This window comes from Oryx dammah, unplaced genomic scaffold, assembly GCF_014754425.2.
Source record: "Oryx dammah isolate SB20612 unplaced genomic scaffold, SCBI_Odam_1.1 HiC_scaffold_5, whole genome shotgun sequence".
In the NCBI taxonomy this organism is placed as follows: Eukaryota; Metazoa; Chordata; class Mammalia; order Artiodactyla; family Bovidae; genus Oryx; species Oryx dammah.
Genome location: NW_024070189.1, coordinates 94,261,545 through 94,267,356, shown reverse-complemented (window position 1 = coordinate 94,267,356; position 5,812 = coordinate 94,261,545). Strand labels below are relative to the sequence as shown.

Below are 5,812 nucleotides of genomic sequence, written 5' to 3'. Positions count from 1 at the left end.
GGTACCCCAGCTCTTGGAACCTGGTACCCCAGCTCTTGGAACCTGGTACCCCAGCTCTTGGAACCTGCCACCCCAGGAAGCTGGATTCAGCAAGATGTGGCCATACCTCAGCAGGGAGAAGGCCTTGCTCACTCCTCACCGCTTCAGATGTGATCCAGGCTTCCCCAGGCCTGTTGTCCTCTCAGCCTTGGAGGCCAGTGTGGAGGAGGTGGTCTCCAGCTCCTCCTCAGCTATGGCCATGGTAGGCAACAGCTGGCTTATGGAGAGACACGTTGGCCCATGTGTTGCTGGAGGATGGTGTCATGTGTCCTTGAGTCACCAGCAGACAGCACCAGAGCCTCAGCACAAGGATCGATTGGTGGCCCACACCCTCAGCGAGTTGATCAGGACAGGGTACTTGATGGATAGGCCATGGGGGTCAATGACCTGGGACCAGACACCACCCTGAAGGGTGCTTTTGGAGGGAAGGTAGGAAGGGAGAAAGTATGACACCTCATGGTGGTAAGATGATGTCACAGGGCCTTGCCAGGAATTTGAACTGACTACAGAGTGTAAGTACTGGGGACTAGTGACCTCAGATGAAAGAGGGCCTTTAGTAGCAATGGTGGAGACAAAAATCAGAGACCTACACCTCTAGATTTGCAGTCACCGGGGCCCTGGTTGTGTCTAGGTGCAGCCTGAGCTGCCCAACTACCCTCTACCTGACGGGGAAACATTCATTTGTTCTCCCTCTGATGATTAACCTGTTCTGGTGTAGTCAGCTGGGCTGTTGAGCCTCAGGATTCAGTGTCCAGGTGTGAGCCTCCTGGGGCTCCTCCTTCCCTTCATAGGCCTATTTTATAACTTCTGGACACAATTTTGGGCAACAATGCAGCACGCATTTTTGGCTGAAATGCTCATTCTAACCCACTCTGGAATAAATGAAAACTTACTGTGCTCATTTGTTTCATTCACATAACGTGTTTATTGGGTATTGCTTATGTTTCAGCCATGTACTGAGCGCTGGGAATATGGCAGTGAAACTGGGCCTAGCCCTCAAGGAGCTTCCAGGCACCAAGAGGGCCCTTTCCCAGCTCGGGTCGAGTGTTAGGGGAAGGCGTTATGTGTCTCAAGTGAAACAATATGGTTGAGTGGGACCCAAAGGTGTGTTGAGGAAGATTAGCCAAGGGACTGGCATGCTCAGAAAATTCTGGGAGGTGTCAATGGAATTCAAGGAGCTGATAACTCAGGTGAGTGAGCATTGTGGTCATGAGAAGGGAAAAGTGTGGCTTCATGTAAGCCGGGAGCCATCCAGTGCAGGGGCTTGACTGGGAAGCAGAGGAGTTCTCAACCTCATCCTGAGGACAACGGAAAACTGGAAAGATTCTGAGCTAGAAAGAACTTGGGCTGAGTAGTGCTCCAGAGCAATTCTTTTGAGTATTGGGTAAAGAACCTGTGTGTGGTAGAGGTGAAAATAAAGGCTGAGAGACCGACAAAAAGGCTTGAGTTCTGCAACAAGTGAGCTGAGGTTGAGAGTGATAAAGTGGCAAAAGTCCACTGGACTTTGCGAGGGACCACCTTCCAGACCCAAGAGGGGTTAAAACTGCATATCCTAAACAGCTACCTGGGACAGAGTGATGCATTATAATCTTGGCCCAAGATAAGGAGAGGGGTCCAGGCTCACCACTCTGTTTTACTGTGTGGGAGACAAGCTGGAATGTTTAGACAGTGGCCATAGAGGTCATTCCACACAGGTCAGAAGTCCTGGTCCATGGCCTTTCTGGTGTTTCCCAAAAAGCTATCAGGGCACCGAGGCTGTGGGGGCTGAGACTAGCACACAAGGACTGCTCTCAAGCCCGTCTGAATCAGAGAAAACCGTCCAGGCTCTTGGGACAATTACCCGACCCCAGGACTGCAACGACTTCGATTTCAACATCAGTTCAGTCGCTCAGTCGTGTCCAACTCTGCTACCCTATGAATCGCAGCATGCCAGGCCTCCCTGTCCATCACCAACTCCCGGAGTTCACTCAGACTCACGTCCATCGAGTCAGTGATGCCATCCAGCCATCTCATCCTCGGTCGTCCCCTTCTCCTCCTGCCCCCAATCCCTCCCAGCATCAGAATCTTTTCCAATGAGTCAACTCTTCGCATGAGGTGGCCAAAGTACTGGAGTTTCAGCTTTAGCATCATTCCTTCCAAAGAAATCCCAGGGCTGATCTTGCAGTCCAAGGGACTCTCAAGAGTCTTCAACAACACAGTTCAACGTCAGAGGTACCCCTAACTCTGCTTCAGAGCAAACCCAACTCCTGCCGTTCTGCATCTGAGAATTCCATATGCTACTCATAAGGAGAACCCCTTCCAGTTTTGAGGGCTCCTCTGGATAGTTGCGTCGACCCCAAGGAGGGAAGGGTTGGGGGCTTCACAGAAACTTTCAACCTGGGAAAGTACACGGGCTTCCACTTGGGTGCAGAAACCACCCAAGGATCGGTTTTTCCAAATTACCCTTTCGAAAATGACCTCTTGCAAGCTCTTAGGACCGCCTCTTGGGCACGGTCGCTTCAACGGGGCCAATCAACAATCCCCGCTCGGAATAGAGGCTTTCCACAAGCTCTGCCTCTCAACGTCGTTCGGTGCGTCATCGCTCCAACGCTCCCAATTGGACAGTTCCTCAAGCTCCTACCTATTGGGTTAGCCCTTTGTGCGCGGCGCGCGGCTTTTAATAGGCCGCTTCTTCAGGCTCCGCCCCCAGGCCTGCCGCTTCCCTAGCCTCCGGGAAACGTGCGTGGCGCTGTCCAGAGTGCTGAAGTCGCGCACCCTGCGCCGATTTCAGGGCGGCCTTGTGGCGCCCACCAGACCTCCCTGCTGAACAGCGCTGAAATAAAGCAGATGCCACTGAGCCTCGGATGCAACTTACCTCCAACCCCCGATTTTACCCCTGGGGATAGGAAAAACTCTAAACGCTTCGTTAAGAAACCTCCACTCTATCTAGCTCAGAGGAACTCTGAAGTCCCCATTGCTAACCAGAGGCCTTGCACGATCTCATGCTGACCTCTCCACCTTCTGCTCCTTCCCTCACTCCCTGCAGCCACATTGCTCTCCCTGCCGCACGGCAAGTGATCCAGGTACATTCCCACCTCAGCAGAGAATTTGCTCTCATGGTTCCCACTGCCTAAAATGATATCTCAGATCTCATTTGAGTCCCTCTTTATTTCCTTCAGGCCTTGACTCAAATCTCACCTTATGGAGGCTGATCTAGACCACTCTACTTAAAATAGTCACCTCCCAACTCCTCTCCTGCCCTCATTATTCCCCCAACACTCTTCACTACCTGAGACTGATATGTTCTACAAATTTTTCTTGTTCATACCTCCAGGGCATGGTTTTTTGTCTGCTTGTTCACTGCTATGTTACCAGCAGTGAGAACAGTGCCTGACAGAGTGGGTGCTCCCTAATATTCATTGCATGTATATTCATGTGTGTATTTTGACGTTTACTGTTTACCTTCATCATGATGCTCTGCCCCAATTTAAAGATGAAGAAACTGAGGTAGCATGCCCATCATTTGACCAAAGTCACCTGGTTTCTGAGTGGCAGAGCCCGAATCCCCTCTTCTGGTTCTTCTGGCTGTAACTCTTTCATCTCTGCCCTGTGCTACGATCCCTAATACTGCCTTCTCCAGGAAAAGAAGATGGATAAGATGGTGGCTTCATGGGGTTCAGACAGAACTAGATTTCCTTCTTTTTTAAACACTTTATTTACTGTGTTGGGTCTTCATCGCTGCTTCCGCTTTTCTCTGGGGCTACTCTCCAGTTGTGGTGTTTGGGCTTCTCATTACAGTGGCTTCTATTGTTGTAGAGCTTGGCCTCTAGGACACACAGCTTCAGTAGTTGCAGCTCCTGGGCTCTAGAGCACAGGCTAAATAGTTGTGGCACATGGGCTTAGTTGCTCTGCAGCACGTGGGATCTTCCCAGATCAGGTATCAAACCCATGTCTCCTGTATCGGCAGGTGGATTCCTTACCACCAGGGTAGCCCCAAAACTAGATTTTAATTCCTGTTCCTTGATTACTACTCATGTGGATTCCTTACCATCAGGGTAGCCCCCAAATTAGATTTCAATTCCTGTTCCTTGATTACTACTCATGTGACCAGGAGTGAGTGAGAAAATATCTCTGCCTCAGTGACTTTATTCATAAAACGGAGATAACAGTATCTACCTTGTTATACTGTGAGAGTCGAATGAGGCAATGACAGCATATGGCTTAGCAGACACCTGACACAAACTGGCACTTGCTCTGTTAGTGTTGGCAACGTTGGTTCTTAAACATCACCATCATATTATTATCTGGAAGAATTAAAAAGAAATACTAAAAAACTAGGAGATTGAGGCTAGAAAGTCTATAGGAAGAATGTTTGAAGAAGGTGGGAGTGAAGAATAGATGCCAAACCTCACTGGGAATAAGACAAATGCACGTTAAAAATGGCACGGAGTTACCAGAGTTCTCCTTTTAATGCAGCAGGTGAGGAGAGAGGTTGGAGAGGTTGTGCTTCCGTCAGTGTAGTTGCCACAAACCCTATAGAGGGCATTTGCTAGGATCTCATTATAGTATTTGACCTAGTCATCCAGCTGCTAGAAAATTTTCCTAAACATATACTTGCTGCCATGTGAAATGGCTTAAATACAAGATTATTCATTGCAGCCTTGTTTGTAGAAGCAAAAGATTTTACTCACAACCTAAGTGAAAAACAACCCGATAAGCAAGAGGTGGACTATTCACACTCTGGGATACCGGGCAACTTTTTAAAAAATGTAAAAATGGAAATTCCCAGTCAGTCCAATGGTTAGGACACCATGCTTTCACTCTGAGGGCCCGGGTTCAATCTCTGGCCAGGGAACTATGATCCCCTCCAAATTTTTTTTCAGTTCAGTTCAGTTGCTCAGTCGTGTCCAACTCTTTGTGACCCCAAGGACTGCAGCATGCCAGGCCTCCCTGTCCATCACCAACTCCCACAGTTTACTCAAACTCATGCCCATTGAGTCAGTGATGCCATCCAACCATCTCATCCTTTGTCGTCCCCTTCTCCTCCTGCCTTCAATCTTTCCCAGCATCAAGGTCTTTTCAAATGAGCCAGCTCTTTGCATCAGGTGGCCAAAGTATTGGAGTTTTTTTTCAATGAATAAATTTTAGAAAGAACAAGGAGACTATGTACTGACATGAAATAGCCTCCAAGGTATACACAAAAAGTGAAGTGTATTCCCTGCAGTAACTAGCAAGTCTGCTTTTGTGAACAAAGGTATATATGTAAATAAGTATGTAACAGTATTTGCTTCTCTCTGCATGAAAAAAAAAAAACACTAGAAGGACATAAGAATCTGATAAAACATGTTACTAGGAAAGGCTGAGCTGGAAAGTGGGTGGATGTGTTGGAAAGTCTGTGGAGGATGAGGCGGGAATGAGTTTGTTCACCTTTTGTGTTTTGAGTTTTTTTATATACTTGGACATGTGGAATATAAAAATGCAGAAAAGTGTATAAAATACAAAAGTGCAGTTCAATGAATACTCTTGTATTTACAATCTCCAAAGATCACTATTTTGTATTTTTGTTCCATATGGAGATTTTATATATACAAGTGCTCAGCTCAGCTGTATTGAATCTGCTACCAAATCATTACCAAGTAATGAAAGATGTCAGGAAATGTCTCAAACATCTGAAAAGGCATTCAACCTCAGTAGCAATCATGGAATGTAAATAAAAGCCAATGGAGAGACCATTTCACAGGCACCTTATCAGCAAAATTGAACAGTTCTATAAACATAGTTGGCGATTTGATCT

At 47.5% G+C, this 5,812-nt stretch overlaps 1 long non-coding RNA gene across 1 annotated transcript in view; it reads right to left on the bottom strand.

Moving 5' to 3' along the window:
• Window positions 1-2,812, bottom strand: part of LOC120863963 — a 4,888-nt gene extending 2,076 nt beyond the window's left edge. The window contains exon 1 of the long non-coding RNA XR_005721112.1: window positions 65-2,812. This is a non-coding gene — a long non-coding RNA (uncharacterized LOC120863963). The remainder of the gene's footprint in view (window positions 1-64) is intronic.
• Between the last annotated feature and the right edge of the window lie 3,000 nt (window positions 2,813-5,812).